Here is a 25,005-nt window from a genome sequence, read left to right as displayed (position 1 = left end):
GTCGTTCATTTTCTGTCTCAAGACACAACATGAATTGAAAAAAGATTGCTACAATGGAAAGGAAAACCAGATGTCACTTGAAAAAAAGATGTCCCCTCTATTCCTGTTCTGGTCACAATACAAAATTTGGGATTTCCTCTCACTACTGGTGTGAGTGATAATAATCATCAGGGCAAACAGAGAGTGTAAGGATTGCCATAAATGGATCAGTTTTTTTTTTCGATCAGTCAACGAGCTGATCAAAAAAAACTGAATGGGTTCCCCCATCCACACAAGTGAGGTTGACAGAGGACTACTCCCCGCTGCAGCCAATCAAAGGAAAGTTTCCCAACAAGTCAGTTGATCATTAGCCTGACTTCCCTAGAACTGGAACAGCCATAGATGGTTCGAACTTTGGCCAGTCCTTGTTAAACCGGTCAAATTTCGGTCCATCTGTGGCCAGCTTTACTTTTTCCAGCAAGGACACAGACAGCAATATAAACCTGACAGATGTTCTAATAATTCTTGACTCTATCCAAAATTAAAAAAAGAAAAATATTGTCTTTCGATACAATTCACCAGTACAAGGTCAACTGACCTTTCTGTTTCACCGCAATAGAAATGATAACCTTAGAAGGTAATAATTATTACAGTTTAAACACAGAAGAAATCTTTTACAGATCACAACTACTCCATCTCTCTTGGTGGCGAGCACTTGTTAAACACCGGTTTTGGCGTATAAACTGAACCGGATCTTTACAAAACATTGATCCAAAACAAGCAATAAAAATAAAATTGAGTTAACGGGCTGCGTGTCACTTGCTCTGATCCATCCCTGTATATCACCCAACCTGCTAACTCCTTCATTAGAAGACTTCATGCACTGCTAAGGCGTAGAGCAAAATCAATACACCGCCTGCGACACGCTGACATATTGGCTCCTACCGTGACGGCTTAATGACTAAGATGTATATGTACTCCACAAGTCAATTCCAGATTAAAGAAGAAGAGCCACAATTGGGAAAGATCCTCATGCAAAGCTCAGGGTGCCCATAAACTACGGGTGATAGCAAGAGATGCTTTGGACTTTAGACTTCGCTTGCCATGAGAGGACATCTTCTGACCTCCACTGACTGCAAGTGGGCCAGATCCTTCACTCTTCTGTGTAGGAGGAAAGCACAGGCCTTCCACCCTACATCGCTGCACGCCGCTGCTTCACCCACCAGGTTGAACTCCCTGGCCCAGACCCCCTGTTGGAACACCCCCCTCCATTGCCCCCAGACTGGTATTACTGCCGCTACCCCCCTGGGACATCTTAACCCTCACAGGGACTGGATGCACACAGTCTGGAGCATCACACAGGTTTACCGCACTGGCTTACCGGGCCGGACCATAAGGGAATAAAACCCCCTCCTTTCGGAGACCCGCAGTCCTCTGACTGCATTGGCCTTTTCCCGGCCTTCTCCAGATTGGAGCATACTTAAGATTACTCTTCTTCATGGTGGCTTTTGTGGCGCCCTTTGCTGGGGAGCTCTCTCTGGGTGTCACGGGCCGGACGTGGACTGGGGGCGAGCGGCCTACTGAAGTCCAGTGGTGTGTCTTTTTATCCCCCCCTACAAAACCCCCCTCCCGTCCTTTTGAGTGCTTCTTTGGATACACATGCAGTAATACATGCCTTCCAAGCAACATTATATGACACACCTCTGTGCTTGCTGATCCCTATCAGACACTCCTGAGGAAGAGTTTATCTTGAAACGCGTAGGGTACTCTCTGTGTGTGTGTCCCACACACACCTGGAGTCCTATGATTGTGGATCCTCTGCATGTTGTATTGCCATGTCTTCATGTTTGTAACTTGTATCCTGTACCTTATGCCCACTCATCTGTTGTACCACTAAATTACCCGTACCCTCACCCCAATAAATACCTAAACTTTTGCAATCAAACCTATACTTATTATACTCCTTATTTTACTCTATTACTTATGAGCAGGTGTCCCCTTTAAAGTCCCATAAGAGGAACAAAATTTCCATTCTCCCTGAATTTTGGGATGTGGGTCCACCTCACTCAATAGACCAACATCGCACCACCACCCTGTAATCAGGAGGAAAGCACAAAGGCCAGCCATCCGCCATGTACATAAAATAATGATATCTTTACATGGAAACAATGTTTTACAGCAGGAATCAGTCAAAATGAACGTTTCTTTCACATGTACATATATCAAAGAAAACCTCATAAAGTAAAGCCAAAACTTTTTTTTCCGGCTAAGAGTAGCGAAGGGTTGAAACCCCAGTCTGCATGTCCTGTTTGTGTGACTTTTCTTTACTTCCTGTCCCAAAGACACAACACAAATCACAACTAAGGGGCAGGGAATTCCGCAGCTGATTGAGATGGTGGCTTTCTCTCGTGTGACAGTTTACCGTGGGTTCAGGTGGAACTGAGTTTGGCCGGAACCTTAGCGCATCCCCAATCACAACCTACGATTTTCCCTTTTGCAGTGCTATCTCAAAATGTTGGATTTTCCCTCACTTTAAAGCTGAATTCCAGGAATTGAGCCATTTTGTAAAAAAGTGAAGGCACACTATGAGTTAAGTCCAAGGAGCTGCATGACATCTCCTGGACTTATCTTTATTATTTATATCTGGACAGGTTTATTGCTCTGTCAAGGGTGAGGAGAAAGGCACACAGGGCAGCTATGCTCACCCCTCCCCGCCGCTGCCCATTCACAGAAGTTTTTGTATTTTGTGCATGTGTTCACATAATATCAAGGCTTCTGTGATTGGGCAGGAAGAGGGGAGGGGCAGGCATAGCAGCTGCAGCAACTCTACTGTTCAAGATGCAGAGCTCAGCAGGATCAGTGTCACTCTCCCGGAACTAAAGCGATAGCTGTCTTCCGGGAGTACTATAAAGTGGTCAGATATAAACAATAGAGCTAAGCTTAAGAGGTGTCATGCACCTCGCTGGACTAAACTCGGAGGTAGGATATATAGTAGATAGGAGCGCTTCTGCTGGAAGGGTCCTCATGAGGCTTGTATCAATTGGGGTCATCCAAGGTAAAAAGCTGGTGGGGCACTCAAGTAGGACTTTTAGAAGGGAAGCAGGCTCTGGATGAAGACATGTACAAAGAAAGGTGCTCCTAAGTGCAGAAAGCCAGCATTTTTATTGGAACATAATGGTTAAAACACAAGCTGTAGAAGTAAACAGGCTCCCCAATGATTTAAGCGCTCCTCGGATGGTGTTCCCTGTCTCTGTGCTGACCAGCAGCTGCAGGAACAAAGGGTCAGTGGAAGCGGGATGGCCGCTGCACTTCTGGAACCACCATGAACCGCAAGTCCTGGAAGTGATGTCAGAAAGGGGGTGGTGACACCTTTCAGAGGTTTTTAAGAAGGAGCTTCTGAGCATGCTCCGAAATGCATCAATCCCCCCTTTCTGACATCACTTCACAATGCACTGATGAGTCTGTTTACTTATACATGTTGTAAGTGTTTTTACCCTTATGTTCTACTAAAAACGCTGGCTTACTGCACTTGGGAGTGCCTTTCTTTGTACATGTTAAAGTAGAGTGTGGCTTCATTTTTTACAAAGGAGCAGAATTCTTGGAGTTCAGCTTTCCATAACTCTGCCCCAGCTACATCACTAACCTAGTCCCAAAATACCAACCAAGCCGCTCTCTTTGGTCCTCCCAAGACCTCCTACTCTCTAGCTCCCTTGTCACCTCCTTCCATGCTCGCCTCCAGGATTTCTCCAGAGCTTCTCCCATCCTTTGGAACTCCCTACCCCAATTTGTCAGACTGTCTTCTAATCTATCCATCTTTAGACGATCCCTAAAAACCCTTCTCTTTAAAGAAGCTTATCTAACACCGTTTTTACTTCTTCCATCAGCTCATCTCAATTGACCCTTCCTTTTAGATTTTAAGCTCTAATGAGCAGGGTCCTCTGATTCCTCTTGTACCAAATTGTGATGTAACTGTAATGTCTGCTTTTATTTTGTTAAACGCTGCGCAAACTGTTGGTGCTTTATAAAACCTGTATTATAATAATAATAATAATAATAATAGGGACCCATTCACACCTGTGCGATGGGTTAACACACTGCAAAACGCGTATTTAACTGTGCATTACAGCAAATGCACAGCATTGTGTTTAGTGTAGTATGGTGCATTGTGTCACCATTGATTTACAGCATTACAACGATGGAAAATGTTTGATCTGAGCTTGTTGTCGGAAATTCCGACCGTGTGTATGCTCCATCGGACATTTTCCATCGGAATTTTCCCCACACAAAATTTTCCGACAACAAAATCCGTTGTCGTAAATTCCGATCATGTGTACACATTTCTGACACACAAAGTTCCACGCATGCTCGGAATCAAGCAGAAGAGCCGCACTGGCTATTGAACTTCCTTTTTCTCGGCTCGTCGTACGTGTTGTACGTCACCGCTTTTTTGACGTTCGGAATTTCCGTCAACATTTGTGTGACCGTGTGTATGCAAGACAAGTTTGAGCCAACATCCGTTGAAAAAAATCCATGGATTTTGTTGTCGGAATGTCCGATCGTGTGTACGGGGCATTGGACAACAAACAGCGTGTGCATTGTAACACACCACAGTGTACAAAATGTGAACGATCTGTGCAATGCAGTGTGTTAGGAAAAGTGTGGAGTGTGGCATCTCTGGTGCATTATAGTCAATTTAAAACGAACAGGCTTCTTAATGCAATGCACGTAAAGTGCAACATAATGCACTGGTGCAAGTGGACCCTTAAGCTGGTCATACACTGGGAGATTGGTCTTGGAAAGAATGTCCACGATCAATACTACCAATAGAGACTCAATGAATGTTGTACTTTAAAATTTTCGCTTGCTTTTAACATTCAGACTTGGTTAGAATGGAATTTCCCAAACGAAAACCACACAAATTGTTAGGAATTTGTTCATAAAAAAATTTCCATCAGCGGTCCAAAACGTTTGCCGATCTGACTCCACTATGGTGGGGGCGGTGATGTCATGCTCTGCACCTCCTACAATCAGAAAACGCTTTTATGCATTTATTCTGAAAATTCAAAGCATTCTTTGAATGGCACCCCCTGTGCTGAGCGGCTGACCTCTTATGTTCAGAGTGAATCAGGCCGGCCGATTGGCATGGGACCCCAAAGCAAGTGGAGATCTCTGGAGAAGCAGTGTCTATTTCAGTGATTTCCAGCATCCAGGGGCATCAGCCAGATATGGTATATACCAGGGATATGCAATTAGCGGACCTCCAGCTGTTGCAGAACTACAAGTCCCATGAGGCATAGCAAGATTCTGACAGCCACAAGTATGACACCCAGAGGCAGAGGCATGATGGGACTTGTAGTTTTGCAACAGCTGGAGGTCCGCTATTTGCATATCCCTGGTATATACAGTCCAAACTGGACCAATGTAACTATATATAAAATATACATACCTGGAATTTTTTTTTAACATCTATAGGCTTAGAAAAGTCTTTAAATGCATAAATTAAGCAGGAACTTTTACAGAAAAAGTCAAGATTTGCACATCTCCAGATCTACTGATCCCTATGAGGGTTTTTCACTAAGGCCCCTTTCACACGGACGCCTCTGTTTGCTGGACTTGCTGATCTCCGCTGAGCAGGCGCATGACAGGTCCGTCTCCCCTTACTGAACAGAGCGGAGACTGACCCAGTCCTGCTCTCCTTTATGGGGAGACCAGATGAAAATGGACCGCCTATCCATTTTCATCCAATTATGTCCGATCCGTCAGATGGATGGAAAATAGGACCACCATCCATCTGGATTTTGCGGACAGGATCAGATCGGATAACGGCGGATGTGAACAGATATGTGTCCGCTGACATCCGCCGCTCCATAGGAGTGAATGGAGGGTCCGATCGGGTCTATCTGAAAAACTGACAGGCGGACTTGATCGGACCGCCCGTGTGAAAGGGCCCTAAAGGTTCCCTCGGCTTATGCAGTTTTTCCATCATACGCAGCATGAATGGCACGTTTGTGTTACCAATTTCTAATTAGTGTAACCCTAATTACTACATGACAGGTCCTCTCTTCCACCCTTAGTGGACACCTTTATTATGGAGACACAAGCTCTCATATAACATATCATCTTCCTATGACTGCTGTCAACTCATTTGGTTGTGATGGAAAGCACCAATAAAGGCATCATGCACTGCATATATATTAAGGGATGGTTTTATATTCTCCCTGCTATTATACTAGAACAAAAATAAACTTTTATGATCCAATTTTATGGCCAGAAAAAGTATTAAAAGTTATCGGTGGAATTAAATGGTCTGACATTTTGTGGAGATGAGGAAAACAGTCTCTTTATATTGAGAGCATTTTGCAGTAAAACTGCACAGGGGACTGAAGCAAAACACCGCAGTAAAAGATACGCTCCGGTCTCCAACCACGCTCAGGAGAAAGATTAGAATCAGAGGTGGCACACTGCAACACAACGCACAATCTACCAGCCCCGGGGCTTTGCTCTTTTCTTTCTGGTACTCTTGGTACTGTTAAGCCGGCCATAGAGTCAAACCATGTATGGGCAGGAGGAATGTACCCGACCGATCGATCAACTTGGGTACAACCAGCCTGTTGGATTTTACATGCGATTATTGCTAGCGGCCGCTAGCAATAATCACTGTGTTCTCCTGGCGGGGGGTCAGCTCCCCCTCCCACCATGGGAGAACACAATAGCTCCGCGGGAGGGATTGCCCATCAATACTGGCTGTTGCTCCGTCTATGGGCAGCTTTATAGTGAACCTGGCAACTGCTTAAAGTGGAGCTCCACCTTAAAGGGGAAGCTCCGCTTGTTCGATCCCTCCACATTTGGCACTTTTTGGGGGGGGGAGGGAGCGGATACCTGTCAAAACCAGGTACCCGCTCCCACTTTCGGGTAAGATCCCCGCACTGCAATCGCAGTGATCTATGAAAATTGCCTGCTCCCGGACTAAAATAAGGAAGTTGATAGCCAGTAGCCAATAGATGCCCTAGCGTGGGTTTATGTCCGTCGGACTAGCACACAGACGAGCGGAAAGATTTGAAGCATGTTCCAAATCTAAAGTTCGTCAAATTTTCGACCGAAAAAGTCCGCTGCAGGTCCGATGAAGCCCATACACGGTTGAATTGTCCGTCGGACCAGTCCGGTCGAAAAGTCCACTTGTGTGTACGCGGCTTTAGTGAAGATGCCGGCGCCTGCATCCAAAGCCGATTGAGGAATCAGCTAGGGGTGCCGACATCAGGGAATTCCTGAACAGGTAAGTGTGCTTACATTCAAAGTCAGCAGCTACAGTATTTGTAGTTGCTGACTTTTAATTTTTTTTTTTCTACCGGCTGGAACTCTGCTATAAAGTGGAAGTAAACCCATAGATTTAAGAGTTTCAAAAAAACAGATACATTTCCGACACATGCCAGGAATGTAACTGTCCCATTGGTTGTGCCCTCAACCAAACTGTCAAATCATCTGATGCCTGGAGAAAAACTGATCACATGTGCAGCATGGAAGTTGCAGATCAAACAGAAGCCAAGATGGCAGCTTCCTTGGCTGAAAACAATAGGAGGGTTTACTTTAAAGAAGAAGAAGAAGAAGAAGTCATACACCATTACCATGTGCAAGTATCTTAAGTAATCAGAACGCCAGGCAGGCATACAAGATATAATGCAGATTACTGAGGCTCAGTTCACATACTGTATGTCCGGCCGCGGTTTAATTGCGATTTTTAAAAGCAGTCCGTTGCTGTTTTGTTCACCGGTTCAGGTGCGATTTAGGTGAAAATGTTTACTTGAATTTGCACCTGAACTGGAATGAAAAACATACAGGACTCTTTTTAAAAACTGACTGCAGCCGGCCCGGACATATGTGAACTAGCTCCATAGAAAGCCTGTTTGGTTCACATGTCATGCGCAAATAGGTAAACCAAGCCTTATTGTTTTTATTGTAAATAAAAGCAGAGTTCATACCTGAATTTGACCTGGTATCAGCCTCTTGCAGTCCTTGTACAGCAGGGCTCAAGAAGCAGCGCAAGGAGTCAATCGGTTGTGCTGCAGTGCTGATAGGAGGGAGAGAGCAAAGTGACAGAGAGATGATCTAATCATTCTACTGCTTCTCCTTTCACTGTCCAGTCACAATTTGGGAGGGGGAGATAAGTATAACTCAAAGCGGAACATCACCGAAAAGGGGAAGTTCTGCTTGTTTGCATCCTCCCCCCTCCATTACCACATTTGACACTTTTTTTTGGGGGGGGGGAGCAGGTACCTAGTTCTGACAGGTACCCGCTCTCACTACCGGTCAGATGTGCTGTGGTGATCTGAGCCGGAACTTTGGCCCCCCTCCATTTCCATACAGCCTTCTGGGATATATCACAGATCCCAGAAGACTACGAGACCATTCCCAAATCGCACCGCAACTCACGCATGTGCAGTGGGAAGCCTGCTGTGAAGCCGCACGGCTTCACTGAGTGTTTCCCTTACTAACTAAGCCAATGCCTGCACCTGAAGCCGATTGAAGAATCCGCTCTGGTGAGGACATCACTGGATCCCTGGACAGGTAAGTGTCCTTATATTAAAAGTCAGCAGCTATAGTAGCTGGTGACTTTATGTTTTTGGGGGGAGAGCCTGGAGCTCCTCTTTAACCGCAGAGGAGAAAAATTAGGTCTGCTGCTCTGCCTCAGAGCTGTACCATGTGGCAGAGCTGTGTAAATCTCAGGACTGGATAAACAAAAATACAAATCCTTAGGCAGGTAAAACAGCACCCATATACACTATATTACCAAAAGTATTGGGACGCCTGCCTTTACATGAACTTTAATGGCATCCCAGTCTTAGTCTGTAGGGTTCAATATTGAGTTGGCCCACCCTTTACAGCTATAACAGCTTCAACTCTTCTGGGAAGGCTGTCCACAAGGTTTAGGAGTGTATCTAAGGGAATGTTTAACCATTCTTCCAGAAACGCATTTGTGAGGTCAGGCACTGATGTGGACGAGAAGGCCTGGCTCGCAGTCTCCACAGTAATTCATCACAAAGGTGTTCTATCGGGTTGAGGTCAGGACTCTGTGCAGGCCAGTCAAGTTCCTCCACCCCAAACTTGCTCATCCATGTCTTTATGGACCTTGCTTTGTGCACTGGTGCGCAGTCATGTTGGAACAGGAAGGGGCCATCCCCAAACTGTTCCCACAAAGTTGGGGGCATGAAATTGTTTAAAATGCCTTGCTATGCTGACGCCTTAAAAGTTCCTTTCACTGGAACTAAGGGACCAAGCCCAACCACTGAAAAACCCCACATCATAATCCCCCCTCCACCAAATGATTTGGACCAGTGCACAAAGCAAGGTCCATAAAGACATGGATGAGTGAGTTTGGGGTGGAGGAACTTGACTGGCCTGCACAGAGTCCTGACCTCAACCCGATAGAACACCTTTGGAATGAATTAGAGCATAAACTGTGAGCCAGGCCTTCTCGTCCACACCAGTGCCTGACCTCACAAATGCGATTCTGGAAGAATGGTCAAACATTCCCATAGACACTCCTAAACCTTGTGGATAGCCTTCCCAGAAGAGTTGAAGCTGTTATAGCTGCAAAGGGTGGACCAACTCAATATTGAACCCTACGGACTAAGACTGGGATGCCATGAAATTTCATGTGCGTGTAAAGGCAGGTGTCCCAATACTTCTGGTAATATAGTGTAATGTATTTCATTTGTGTTTTTAGCTGTTTGTCTGGAGTTCAGCTTTAAATGAGAAACACGACAGTATGCATTTCTGATTAAACACGAGGTGCACAGGCTGGAAGATAAATGATATTTTCCTATTCATAAGAGGAATCTTCTGCTCTTTCTTTCACTCCAGGCCAGGGGAAAAAATAAACATTGCTTATTCTGCTAAACCGACCCGATCCCCTCCATACGACGTCTTCTAATTAGAGGAATGAAATTATTGTGTAAAGAGGCGCAGTGGAGGGTGAAGAATAGGATTATTCCTTCCCATCGAGCAGACATTTGATGTATAATGAATTTGTAACACCAGGTAAATTGGTACCTATGTTCCCGGCCCGGGCCATAATGAGATTATCAGCGGCATCTGACAGGCGCTGCACAGTCTGCTCTGCATTATGCAAATGACCGGGCCGCATTTCACCGGGGCCGGCCTCCGCAATAAACGCCAGTGTTGATAGGATTGTGTCATTCCCTGATTGCGCTTGAGGAGCTCGGGAAAATATTAATAGGAGCTTCTACATATAAATACAATAAGCCAGAACGGCATTAACCGCTTCCTGCACGCCGGCTGTCAAATGACGGCTGGGCGGCGCGGCTCTCGTTCTGGGTGGACGTCATATGACGGCCCTCCAGAACGACTGCTCTCGCGCGCCCGTGGGGGGCGTGCATCTCGGCAATCAGTGGTGCGGTGTGTCAGTCTGACACACCTCTACACCGATCTCGGTAAAGAGCCTCCCACAGAGGCTCTTTACCACATGATCAGCTGTGTCCAATCACGGCTGACCGTGATGTAAACAGGAAGAGCCGTTGATCGACTTTTCCTCACTCAAGTCTGATAGACGGGAGAAGTGGAGAGCCGATCGGCTGCTCTCCTGACAGGGGGGGTCTGTGCTGATTGCTTATCAGCACAGCCCCCCTTCGGATGCCCACCCAGGACCACCAGGGATGCCACCACACTGGACCACCAGGTATGCCACCTTAGACCACCAGGGAAATGTCAATCAGTGCCCAGGCAGCTGCCAAACAGTGCCCATCCCCAATGCCTGCCAGTGCCATCAGTGATGCCTATCAATGCCATCTATCAATGCCCATTAGTGCCACGTATCAGTGCCCAGCAGTGCCACCTATCAGTGCGCAGCAGTGCCACCTATCAGTGCCACCCATAAGTACCCATCAGTGCAACCTGTCAGTGCCCATCAGTGTCACCTATCAGTGCCCATCATTGCTCACCAGTGCCACCCATGAGTGCCCATCAGTGCCACCTATCAATGCCCATCATTGCTGCATATCAGTGCCCATCAGTGCCACCTCATTGGTGCCACCTCATCGGTGCTGCCTTAATTGCCTGTCAGTGAAGGAGAAAACTTACTTATTTACAAAATTTTATAAAAGAAACAAAAGAAAAAACTTTTTTTTCAAAATTTTAGGTCTTTTTTTATTTGTTTAGCAAAAAATAAAAAACGCAGAGTTGATCAAATACCATCAAAAGAAAGCTCTATTTGTGGGAACAAAATGCTACAGTGTAGCATGACTGCGCAATTGTCATTTAAACAGCGACATCTCTGAAAGCTGAAAATTGGCCTGGGCAGGAAGGGGGTGTAAGTGCCCGGTATTGAAATACTTAAAGTGTTACTAAACCCAGGACTCTGCATTCCCTATATCTGGTCTCCCACAGTACACAGAACATGGAAATGTAATTATTTTAGTAAATATAAACTGCTAAATACCTTTTCTCATCAGCAGTATACAGTGGAACCTCGGATTGTGAGCAACGCTGTTTACAAGCATTTCGCAATTACGAGCTCTTTTTCACGATCTTCCGTGGGCCAAGATCGCTATAGTAAATAGGGGATTTGCGCTCTGTTACCGGCGCACCATTTCGTAAATATGGAAACATGCGTTGCACCTTGCTGTGCGCCTCTACTGATGGCTTTGGTAAATCACCCCCTCTGGGTCTTTATAAAAGCCAGGCAATTAGCATTTTCAGAAGGAGAGGTCAGCACAGACATGCTTTCCATTTCTCGTATAACACATTTCCTTTAAGGCTTCAGCCAAACCAAAAGTTATATTTCAGATTTAAGAGAGAGCAAACGAGCTGATAAAACTAACTGGTGATAACTGTGATTTCTAAAGGTTCTAGTGATATTTAATTTCTCATAAAACAGCACTGGATAAAAAATATTCTAAGTTTAATGAATGGCAAATACTTGCTCATTTGTAACAAAACAGATGGATTATTCTGCAGTAACTGTTAAATTCTGCATGACGCAAGATAGCATTCAATAAAGGAACAAGACTGACATCTACTGGCAGTGATAAGAACTGCCTATTTCTTGCAAGGGTTTTTTCCTACACCTTGAGGAGTCACACCTGTTTTATAACCCCCAGCGTCTTGTATCAGTGTTCTACTCTCCTGTTTCAGATCCAGTGAGATCTCTGGTCTTAAGTTGGCCATACATGGATAGAAAATCATTTAAAAAAGCGTTCGATAAGCCCCATCATTCAACTTAAGGAATGTTAGTGGGAACATTTTGATTCTCGAAATGCAAAGTTTTATGCCAAAAGAAAGATCCGTCATATCAGAATTTTGTTGTGTAATCGAATGATTTCCTAAACATTAGTAGGGAAATTGATCGTAAATGGTTTGAAAAAAACGTATCGCGCATGTGCATTGATCATGGATCGACAAAAAATTTACTATTTATGTCATTAACGATCGATAATAAGTGCAAAACAATTAGATACAATGATGGCGTTAACAAACAGTCATTCGACAGATGTTTATCAAAAACTAATTTTTTTTCCGAAAGATTTTCTATGCATGTATGGCCAGCTTTACTCTGTGATAACTCTCCATAGGAGCGAATCAGGGGGCACTTTTACAGATTTTGACGACTACCTGTCAGCAATGAAGATTGCTTCACAGCTATTTTTTTAATATTATACACATTGTCAGGGGTGGCATGGGGGGGGGGGGGGGGGTCACTGACAAAATAAGTGTATCTGCACCTGTAAAGGTGCTGTGTTACATTACAAACTTCTCCCCACTGTCGTATTGTAAAAAAAAATTAAAATGGTGGATGTCTATTTCTACAGGGCAAATTATAGAAGGCAATGCAGAAATAAGGTTGGCCATATAAAGATAGTTGTTTTTTCTCTTTTAATTAAAGAAAGTGACATATAGGGGGTTATTTACCAAAACTGGAGAGTGTAAAATCTGGTGCAACTCGGCCTAGAAACCAATCAGCTTCCAAGTTTTATTGCCAAAGCTTAATTGAACAAGCTAAAGTTCGAAGCTGATTGGCTACCATGCACAGCTGCACCAGATTCTGAGTGCTCCAGTTTTAGTAAATCTACCCCATAGTTTTTGAGACAAAGGAGAGGGGGAGAGTTTTCAAGGAAGTGACTGCTTTGGGCTTCGACAAAATGGCGGCCTCCAGGAAGAAGAAACAGGAGCAATGCTGGAGGCAATTTACATCACACACTAATTTTGGTAGAATAATTATTAATGTGGAATGTACAGTGTGCTCTTTTGTTAAAGAACATTAATTGTCATCAAACTATTATGGGTAAAGCTCCACTTTAAAGCACAGGTGGCTGCAGATCGCTTTACAGATGGGGGGGTAAAGTCTGCTGTCTGTGAGAAAATGGCCTTAGGCTCCGTTCACTCTCATGCAGATGCAATGTGTTTTTGCGTAACTTCATGTGGCGCATTAACCCAATAATTTTAATGGGCTGCCCTACACACCTAAAACAAGTGTATGACCCTTTTTAAAAACCGTGCTGCACCAAACCGCATGTTACTTGCTTATAATGTGTTTTGGTGCATGCAAAAGCCCTGTCACCTGCAAAAGGGCTGTGCATTTTTTGTGCATTGCAATGCACAAATATGAGCCCAGCCTAAGGCCCCATACACACTATAAGATTTTCTGCAGATTTTTGTCTTCAGATTTACCAAAACCATATAATATGAGATCAAACCTTAGTGCCGTGTACACACGATCAGACTTCAGGGATTCCGCTCAAGCTTGCCTTGCATACACACGGTCATGCAAAAGTTGGCTGAACTTTCGACTGTCAAGAACTCGGTGACGTACAACACTACGACGAGCCGAGAAAATGGAGTTCAATGCTTCCAAGCATGCGTCGAATTGTTTCTGAGCATGCGTAGGAATTTTGCGCGTCAGAATTGCCACAGATGAACGCATTTTCGGATAGGAACTTTTTATGACCGAAAAATTAAGAACATGCTCCCAATCTTTTGCTGGCTGGAATTCGTCCAGCAAAAGACCGATGAAGCATACACACGGTCGCATTTTCCGCCGAAAAGCTCTCATCGGTCTTTTGCTGGCCGAAATTCCCATCGTGTGTACGCGGCATAAGAGTTTTGATTTGTAGGCAATCAGGCAGGCCCTTGCACTACATGGTTTTGGTAAATCTGAAGACAAAAATCTGCAGAAAATCTAATGGTGTTTATGGGGCTTAAGACTGATAGCACTGAAAATTTGTTCCCATACGGTTTGGCAGCGTGCAGTGAGAGGCATCCTCCTGGCATATTTTATGACTGCACCAAAACTGCCCTTTAATGCCCGTTATTTTCACCACACAGCTCTGTGTTAGGTAATAAAAATCTTTATCTTCAAACCTGGAAAATGACAACTGCAATCTCACCATTATCTAGTGCTATGCCTTCAGTTTGCGTTTTCCGCTGATTACACTACATGGCCACCAGATGGCAGCCTGACAAAAGCCTTCAATATGTTCTTGCTGACACAACATTTCTTTTAAAATATTTAAACCGAACGTCTGTGTCAGACTGGAAGATGAATTAAACGCCAACCAACCGTATGAGATTAAAAAACTTCAGCCCGCTTGCCAAAAATCACAAAAAGTGTAAGGAGTTATCAGGCAGCGAGGAGAGTCCTTTTTTTTCAGCAAAGCAATGTAATTGTGTCGTGTTACAGGCAGCTAAGGTGAAAAATTCAAGAATTGCACAAAAACACATTTGTAATGGTTTCTCAAAAGTAATAAGATTTATATACACAGCTCATTTTCTATAGTTTCAGTGCTCATTTACATTTTTGTGTAGAGGTAACACTACTGCTCTATATGTTGTTGCACTATATGTTGTATATGTTCTATATGTTCTATATGTTGTATATGTTCTATATGTTGTATATGTTCTATATGTTCTATATCTTGTATATGTTCTATATGTTGTATATGTTGTATGTTGTATATGTTCTATATGTTGTATGTTCTATATGTTGTATATGTTGTATATGTTGTATATGTTGTATATGTTGTATATGTTCTATATGTTGTATATGTTCTATATGTTGTATGTTCTATATGTTCTATATGTTGTATATGTTCTATATGTTGTATATGTTCTATATGTTTTATGTTGCACTGTGAATGGCACCCCAATGCATTGTACAGTAGAGCACAGCGCACTGAAGCGCCACTTGACCAAACATACTGTGAAAAGGGGGCATGCACGTTCTTTTTCATCTGTTATGGTGTGTTGGCAGCCCAAAGCGGAACCCCTCCTTAATAAACCTGATTGAATTATTGTATACTATTTATTAAAAGGAGGAAAGTTAGTAATATTTGCTTTCCTCCTTCTTGCTCAGCATCTCAATGCTCTGTCACCCCGCAGGTCAGAAACCTGTGTTGCCTTTTTAAAAAAAAGATATCATCGGATTGCTTCTTCTTTGGTCTTCTATGCCAGCCCACTAACGATGTTTACCTTTCATCTCACGCATGCGCCGTAATACAGACTTATCTGCTGAAAAAAAAAGCCTCTTGGAATCTTGCAGTGTATTGCAGCAAGGACAAGATCTCTCTGGAAGGCACTGGTGACGTAACCTTCCCAGGGTGCACCTGCGAGGTCCTGGCTACATCACCAGTGTTTCTCAAGACCAGAAACTGCAACTATATTCAATGTAAGTTACATAAAGTGGTAGTACAATACAATAAGCCTACAATAAGGCTTACCTGTAGGTACAGTAAATATCTCCTAAACATGCACTATTTAGGAGATTTACTTTAGCAGCACCGGTGATGTCACTGGCGCATGCACACTGCCCTCTCGATGGACATTGAAAGAGTTGTGCTATACTTACCTGGCAGGGGAGATACCATGATCACGTAGGTGGTTCTCCCAGGGTGAAGCTCGGCCATTGCACTCCGGCTGTGCTGACCCTTGTGATTTCCTCAAATGCAGGAAACTCGACTGCATAATTTGTTGTAGCGGAGGACTGCGTTCGCGCTTTCCTCTGATTAAAAAAAAGAGAAGAAAGAGCCGTGCCGCAGCCGTGACACCTGCACAACATCATCGTGGCTCAGCCATTCAAATGGCCGCAGCCTGTGAACCATGAACTGGTTGAAGATGGTAGCTGTGTCAGCGGTGACAGAGCACTGCTGGAGGTCTTAATTTTCAGGTAAGTCTTTCATAATGTGCTAGTATGCGATGCACACTAGCACATGTTGCTCTTAACTTGCAGGGAGCAGATTTTTTGGTTTTCTTTTTTGTGGTTTACTACCGTTTTAAATATATTAATTACCAAAGGACTTGTACATGTTTTTGGAAGTACAAGCACTTGTGAGTTTTAGTGTATGCAATGTAAGGTAATGCACATTACCAGTGGAACTGTAACAACTAAATAAACACATAAGGAATGAATTGGTCATGTGATCTCATTGGTGCTTCAGCAAAGTTGCATCACTAGCAAATATTGGGTCGTCTTGGCCTTAAAATGGAGACAAAAGTCATTAAAGTGAAATATGGAACTTGGAAATTTACTGCTAACAAATGTGCGGCTTTACCTTTGAACATTTGTGTATGGAAGGTACAAGGATGTATTTAAATCGTTCCTCTGAGCTTATTAAAACTGCATCATGATGGCTCTGCTAAACGTCCGTGAGCCGAGCCAGCCGCTCCTCTACACAGACAGGAAACACCTGGTCCTCTCTGCTAAAGCCTTACCAGAGAAATGTTCTGAGCGTTTTACAACACTTCAATCTGAAACGGTATTAAATATTCATCCCGGCAATCAGAACCAATCTGGAAAGCTATTAAAGATTTATTCCGGCAATCAGAACCAAGATGGCCACCAAGGCCAGGCTTACCATCGCATATCAGTACTTAGAGATCTGTCACTTCGGAAGGAACTTGTGATCAATCAGTTTGAAGTTATGACATTCTCTGGTATACTTTATTTGCAAATACTACTACTACTTTCAGAGCCACCATTTTCCAAAGAACAGCTCTAAGAGGAGACTTCAAGACTTCTAGTAGTAGTCAGTCCCATTCAACTGGACTTGTTCTGCAATGTTGAAGATGTTTTGTAGCTTCTCCAAGCCACTTCTTCAGTCCTTATGAATGTCATGAATATACAGATAGCACCAACACCTTAAACTTCAGTCATCATTAATTTCACCCCACTACTCTTCACCTATTTTGCCATCTTTGAATGTCCTACACATGCATAGACGTGCCTAAGGCTTCTGCCAGGTCTTCAAGACCAGCAGAGACTTGTGACACATCTGCACACACGTAGAGTCTTCCTATGTAAGGGCACAAAATGCTGGTATCTGCGACTTTGATATCTCTGGCATATGTGAGAAAAACCTCTGTGCGTGCGCAATACGCCTTACTTCGGGTCTCTGCCAAAGTGCTGTGGCACATCTATACTGGCACAGGATCACGTAGTGTACTTTCGCTCGTCAGTAAAACTCCCTCCTGGGATGTGTGACATGGGGCGTTACATTATTCTACCCTAGATCTTTTACTGGGGCACCAAAAAGTTCAGAAACCTATTTTTTTTAAAGGAACTTTAAATTGGAGAAAGGGTGAGCCATGGGGGAAAAAAGTTGTTTTATTAGGTGTAGGTCCACTTTAACCAATCGACATGGAAAGGCACATGTTATTGTCCATGAACAGGATAGGAGGTGTGGACATTGTGCAATAAGTAGTAACATAATCCCATCCTTGGTGCCAAAACTTTAATATGCCCTTTGGGACAAAAATGTAAATCATATTGCTATTGGCAATACATTTATATTACATTTATCCCTGGTGGTTTAGACCGGGTTCACACCTATGCAAATTAGATGCGGCTTTCCCGCATCCAATAGCAGGAAAATGTGACTGGCTCCCTATGGAGCCGGTTCACATATCTCCGTTGTGGCTGCAGAGCGCACTGCACAGAAACGCTGTGCATCTTTGGCTCCGTTTCAGGGCCGAATTCAGGCATAGATTCGGCCCTGATTCGTCCCTGAAACGGGGAACGGGTGCACAGCACTCCTGTGCGATCCGCAGCTGATTCCAGTGTGAACCTGGCCTTTAAGAAACCAAAAAGCCCTCCAGTAATCCAGTATTGAGCTCAGTAAATACCCAACTGAAGGTGCAATGGACCGGAAGTCATGTTCCGCCTCTTGTCTGCACTGCTCGGCCACAAGGGCTTGGCAAAGAGGTGAAGGCCTCGAAACGTTGCCAAACAGAACATCAGAACATCAGCCGAACATCATTTCTGGTCCAACGAGGTTGGCATGGTCTGGCAGCTTTCTGCAACTGGATGCCAAAGGAACTTCCACCCACACCACTCCCCACAGTGTTCCATCATAATTCATGTATTCCAGTTTTGGAACCATTACAGTATTGTATTTCGTCTTTTTTTAGCAAGGGTTATGATACTCAATACTGGCAGCTCGATGGAATGCCAGACCACTGCTTAACACAGACCATAATGGTCCAGGCCTCCAGCGGCCCGACACCCCCCTTTGCCAGTGCTCCAATCAACAGGGAGTATGAGGGTCATTGATTGGAGCACAGTGCATTGGGCGTGTCTGAATGCTGTGCTCTGTGTTGATCAGTGGCCTGGCTCTCCAGTGTGCAGGGCATTTTAAGCCTAGCTGCAGCACGTTAGAGGAATTAAAAAATAATAATGGCTGCAGTTACTACCTTTTTAGCCTGACTGCAAACCATAACAAAAAAGGAACCTCCTAAAACAGAAGGAATCCGCACGTCTGATAAGATATTGTAATGAATGGTTCAGGTACCAAAATGTCCAGCCTAAGTATGATGAATTGACAGGTATATATTTTAATGTGTTTCAGGAGATGGGTGTGCTCTCTGCCAGGCCTGTTTCCTGTCATCTCTGACCTTTGCTAATTCCCAGCAACAGTCAGCCGTGTGATTAATGTGCTCATTTGAGATGGAGATTGATTGTACGACCTGTGATAAGTCAGCCTGCGATAAGATTGTCTGCAAACAGTGGCACTCCGAAAAACATGTTTTGTATGTTTAACAAGACAAAAATTTGATATGTAAGCATATCTGGGCACTTAAAAAAGTGTTGACCTCCAGCCAGGTGACTAGCATTTTCAAAGAGGTCAGCAATGGTAGCCTCCATATTCTCCCTTTTTAATGACAGAAGGTATTTTACAAATAAATGTATTGTATGAATTAAGGTAAAAAACATTATGCATGCAGCTCCCCCCCCCAGACCCTCCCTAAATACTTTTCTGAGTCTGATCTCCATCCAGCGATGTGCACAAGAGCAGAGACTCTCGAGGCTCTCACCCTCTTCATTGGCTCAGAGACAGCAGTGGGAGTCTTTAGCCAGTGACCAGGGAGTAAGGGGTGCGGATGAGCCGCACTTTCGGAAGCGAGTCTGCACAAGTGCCCTCATAGCGATGTCTGCTGATTGGCTGCCGATCAGTGCTCTCAGCCAATGGCTGAGAGCGTTGACCTGAGTGTTCTGGCGGGGTGCTGTCTCCCTTTCAGAACACAATAGAACAGCAGGGGAGATTGATGTACTAACATTGGATCGTTAGTACAGCTTCTCCTCCTGAGCTGTCTTTTTTTTTCTCTACAGTGCAGGTCTCTGGTACCTCTACCTGGATCTAGAAGTTTGGAGAAAATTCTGGAAGTTAGTGCGTGGAGGGAAGGAGTTTCTGATCTGCATACTTGAGAGAATCTGGCCAATCCCCAGGCAGGGTGGCTGGGTCAGCCCTTAAATATGGTGGAGCCTGGCCAGCAGGGGTGTCAGGTGGAAGATGGAGTGCTGAGGAGGCTGTCATGGCCTAGGAGGGGACCCCTGGGTCTGGGGAGTTCTGCCTCCAGGCTGGGCTCAGGCTGGCTTGGGAAGATCCTATCAGCATTACGGTTTGAACAGGAATCTTACCTAACAGCAGCAGGGAGCAAGGAGGACAGAGTGAGTACATCAAGCACACCCAGGGATTCACAAGGGGAGAGACTGCCAGATGTAGCAAGCTTTCAAAGGACAGCGCTGTGCTTAACCCTTTTATCCCTTGTCCTGGAAGATCTTTGGAGCAGCCGGGTGGGCTAGTAGACAAGTAGCCAGGAGGGCTGGTAGTATGTGCAGGCGGTGGAGCTCGGAGCAGTTCTACAAGAGAGGAGATACTCCTGGATGCAGTTTTGCAACATTTTGTGCTATTTTCCAAGGGGGGGCTGAGGGCTCCTGGTCCGTAAGGGACTTTGCCACTGATCCAAGAGATTGGGTGTTTCTAGGAGAGCAGTGCATGGTATTTTCTCTGTACATAGGAAGGAAGTTGTCCTCATTTGTTGTTCTTCAAGTCAAGTTGGGCATCCCATAACCCCTCTACCCCATCCAAGTTGTTATGCCTAATAGAGGGACATCGGTCCTGATCACGGAGAGCCACTGCTGCAATGTGGTGCCGACCAGTGCCACCTACCAGTGCATATAAGTGCTGCCTATCAGTGCCCCCCAGTGCCACCTACCAGTGCCCACCGGTGCCACCTATCAATGCCCCCCAGTGCGATCTATCAGCGTCCATCAGTGCCTCATCATTAGTGCCACCTATCAGTGCTGCCTATCAGTGTCACCTACCAGTGCCTATCAGTGCCCTTCAGTGCCACTCACCAGTGCCACCTATCAGTGCCCACCGGTGCCACCTATCATTTCAAATCAGTACCACCTATCAGTTCCGCCTTATCAGTGCCTATCAGTGCAGCCTATCAGTGCCCATCAATGAAGGAGTAAAATTACCTGTTTTCTGATTTTTATAACAAACTATGAAACTGATTTTTTTGTTTTTTTTTAATTTTCGGTCTTTTTTCATTTTTTTTTTTTTTAGCAAAAAATCCAGCAGTGATTAAATACCACCAAATCAAAGCTCTATTTGTGTGAAAAATTAATGATAAAACTTTCATAGGGGTAAAGTGTTGCATGACCGCGCAGATGTAATTCAAAGTGTGATAGCGCTGAAAGCTAAAAATTGGCCTGGGCAGGAAGGGGGTTTAAGTGCCCAGTAAGCAAGTGGTCACGTTTTGGTTGAAAAGAAACAGTACCATAAATTTCACCCCACCAATCTTTAAAAATCTCCTCCATTTACAGCACTTTCCATTAAGTCTCTCTTTTTTTAAAGCAGAGTTCCGGCAATTTTTTATTTTTTATTTCTTAAATAACCCCTGTGACAGTCGGGCACTTGTGCATTAAAAATCGGCATGTGCTGTTTATTATAGAGTTTCTGCCTTTGTGCACGTCTTACGACTTACTTGTAAGTCCTGATAAAGCACGCAGCCATCCTAATTGTGGGCATCTGAAGCCCGCTGGGACTCTCTTCTGGGATTAGGTGCAGCAGGTGCCTATCTCCGCCTAGCATCGTGTCATTTCCAGTTATGAAATAATGTGGTGCTTACCAACAGCAGGGGCTGCCCATTGGCTCCTGGGATTGATCACACTGCTATTCCAGGAGCCAATGGGAAAAGGGAAATGACGTACCTCCCCAACGTGAAGATGAATGGAAGTGCAGCTTTTTCCCTCAACAAAAGGTAGAAGATGAAAAAAATAAATAAAAATGAATGGGGATGTGATCAGCAATAATTGCAGCCATTGTTGTAAATTAGGGTGGAAAGTCCTGAAAGTCCTGATTATTACCTATCAGGACAGCTGTCAATAAACTGGTGCCCCTCTATCACCGGCATGCCTGGTTAAGAAAAACAAAGAATTTGCAAAACCTTGTGTCAACATTTCTCCACTTAAATGGCTGTTTTTTCCTTTGTCCACATGCTCAGTGTGATTGCTATCTTAATGAGTGTATTCTGCAGACTCAAGTAGTGATGTGCACACAGATATCTCATGTGTTGTTTTAGGGTAGACGTCAGCCTGTCCGCTATGACGACTCCGGAGAGGAGCCGATATTCCGCCATTAAATACTGCTGTTAAAGGTAATGATAAACCAGGCATATATATCTGCTGGTGCTGAGGGTTTATGGGTAAAGTTAATCAGTAACAAAGAAAACTAATGAAACGGGGGGGGGGGGGGGGGATTGGGCGAAACTTCTTTGGCGTAAGTAATTTATTTCACTGGTCACCTTACATATCATCTTTCAATCGTTGTGCTACCGGATAGTCAAAAAAAAAAAGAAAACGTAGTCATTAGATGATATAAGGTCATTTTAAGATAAGGTTTGCGCAGAGTAAAAATCGCAGGAAAGAATTTACCAAAACACTGCGACGGGAGTAATTTTACGACTGGGTTTGTCACATCATAGCCATAAATTATTCTTATTTTCACAAAATGGTCACTGGCACTGCAAGTGTCAGGCAGGATCTCATAAGGTTTAAATATAACCCCACACATCTCCATGCTGTTCCCACGGCCCACATGACTGGGAATTTCAACGAGGACTTAATTTAAAAGAAAAAAAAATCTGCCCATGGCTGAAACTAATAAAATTCGGTAATTCTGTCTGCCATTTTTATTTGTCATTTGCAGAGGGGAAACCAGCCGTGACCACATGAAAGAGCCCGACGCTTTATATTCTCCAGTAACGAGAAAACATTTGTTTCCCGGTGGCAATTAATGTTCAAACCAAATTACCCCTAATATTATAATCAGCATTTACAGTGCAGTGAAAGTTGGAAGTCGCGTGATGCAGCGTGAGGCACTAGAACATGAAGGTCGAAGGATGGGGATCAGGGTCCTTTCACACAGGCGTCATCAGATAAAAACTGATTCAGGTTACATCAGCTTACACATCCGACTTCAGTTCAGGTTCCAGCAGTTTACATCCGTTTTACACTATTCGTTTTTTTTAGTTGTTAAAAAAAAATATTCAGAGGTGACAAATGTAAAAACAAAAAAATGGGACGTGGACATAAAGGGAGCAGATGTAAATGAAGTGGGCTTAAATGGCGCAGATGTAAATGGAGTAGATGTAAACAGAGCAGACGTAAATGTAGTGGATGTAAATGGAGTGAGCATAAATGAAGCAGATGTAAATGGAGTGGATGTAAATGGAGTGAGCATAAACGGAGCAGATGTAAATATAGTGGATGTAAATGCAATGAGCATAAATGAAGCAGATGTAAATGGAGTGGATGTAAATGTAGTGAACATAAACAAAGCAGATGTAAATGGAGTGGATGTAAATGTAGTGCGCGTAAATGGAGTGGGCAAAAATGGAGTGGGCATGAACGAAGTGGATGTAAATGTAGCGGATGTGAATGGAGTGGGCATAAACGGAGCAGGGAATGAATGTAAATGGGGCAGATGTAAATGGAGTGGGCGTAAACAGGGCAGACGTAAATGGAGTGGATGTAAATGGAGTGGGCGTAAAGGGAGTGGATGTAAATGGAGTGGATGTAAATGGAGTGGGCATAAAGGGAGTGGATGTAAATGGAGTGGATGTAAATGGAGTGGATGTAAATGGAGTGGGCGTTAAGGGAATGGATGTAAATGGACAGAGCATACGTAAATGAAGTGGATTTAAATGGAGTGGGCATAAACAGAGCAGATGTAAATGTAGTGGATGTAAATGGAGTGGATGTAAATGTAGTGGATATAAATGGAGTGAGCATAAATGAAGCAGATGTAAATGGAGTGGATGTAAATGCAGTGGATGTAAATGTAGTGAACATAAACAAAGCAGATGTAAATGGAGTGGATGTAAATGTAGTTCGCGTAAATGGAGTGGGCAAAAATGGAGTGGGCATAAACGAAGTGGATGTAAATGTAGTGGATGTAAATGGAGTGGGCATAAACGGAGCAGGGAATGAATGTAAATGGAGCAGATGTAAATCGAGTGGGCGTAAACAGGGCAGACGTAAATTGAGAGAATGTAAATGGAGTGGGCGTAAAGGGAGTGGATGTAAATGGAGTGGATGTAAATGGAGTGGGCGTAAAGGGAGTGGATGTAAATGGAGTGGGCATAAAGGGAGTGGATGTAAATGGAGTGGATGTAAATGGAGTGGGCATAAAGGGAGTGGATGTAAATGGAGTGGATGTAAATGGATTGGGCATAAAGGGAGTGGATGTAAATGGAGTGGATGTAAATGGAGTGGATGTAAATGGATTGGGCATAAAGGGAGTGGATGTAAATGGAGTGGATGTAAATGGAGTGGGCGTAAAGGGAATGGATGTAAATGGAGCAGATGTAAATGGAGTGGGCGTAAACAGGGCAGACGTAAAGGGAGTGGATGTAAAGGGAGTGGATGTAAAGGGAGTGGGCATAAAGGGAGTGGATGTAAATGGAGTGGATGTAAATGGAGTGGGCATAAATGGAGTGGATGTAAATGGAGTGGATGTAAATGGAGTGGGCATAAATGGAGTGGATGTAAATGGAGTGGATGTAAATGGAGTGGATGTAAATGGAGTGGGCATAAATGGAGTGGATGTAAATGGAGTGGATGTAAATGGAGTGGGCATAAATGGAGTGGATGTAAATGGAGTGGGCATAAATGGAGTGGATGTAAATGGAGTGGGCATAAATGGAGCACATGTACCATAAATGGAGTGGGCTTAAACGGAGCAGACGTTAACAGAGCAGATGTAATTGGAGCAGATGTAAATGGAGGGGACGTAAACAGACATTCGTCTACAAAAAAATGAAAGGAATAGAGACTTTTTCCATCTTTTTCTGCAGACTTACACAGACTCAGATGTAAGCAGATGTAAATGGACATACTTCGTGGTTCAGTCTGGATCTGTCTGAAAAACTGTCAGTCAGATCCAAAGTGAATGCTCACATGAAAGGGCCCTTTAGCTGTCATTTTCCAGTGCAGGTTAGTCAATGACAGGAGAATTTTGGCTACAGTCACCGAAAGGCTGGATATACATGATGTGTAAAATGTGCATGATGTGTAAAAAGAATAGTAAGCCATAGCTGGGTGGGGGTTTTGTTTGCTTTATTTTTTTTTTTGTTCAGCCAGGGGGCCGATTCCTCCATCTACATAAAGGAGTTAGATGAAGAAATAACCCGCAGAAAGATTGTATTATTCTGACAGCTGCACCCATCTCTGCCAGA

General features: G+C 44.1%; 1 protein-coding gene and 1 non-coding gene across 3 annotated transcripts in view; one reads left to right on the top strand and one right to left on the bottom strand.

Annotated features, from left to right (window-relative positions):
• PDZRN3 (PDZ domain containing ring finger 3) overlaps positions 1 to 25,005 on the bottom strand; it is a 344,632-nt gene that overhangs the window by 136,556 nt on the left and 183,071 nt on the right. The window lies entirely within an intron of this gene.
• Positions 15,825 to 15,988, top strand: LOC141103944 (U1 spliceosomal RNA). Its single transcript, XR_012235398.1, has one exon. It is a non-coding gene; the product is annotated as a U1 spliceosomal RNA (small nuclear RNA).

This window comes from Aquarana catesbeiana, linkage group LG07 (assembly GCF_042186555.1).
Source record: "Aquarana catesbeiana isolate 2022-GZ linkage group LG07, ASM4218655v1, whole genome shotgun sequence".
Lineage (NCBI taxonomy): Eukaryota > Metazoa > Chordata > Amphibia > Anura > Ranidae > Aquarana > Aquarana catesbeiana.
This window is presented reverse-complemented; position numbering and strand designations above follow the sequence as displayed.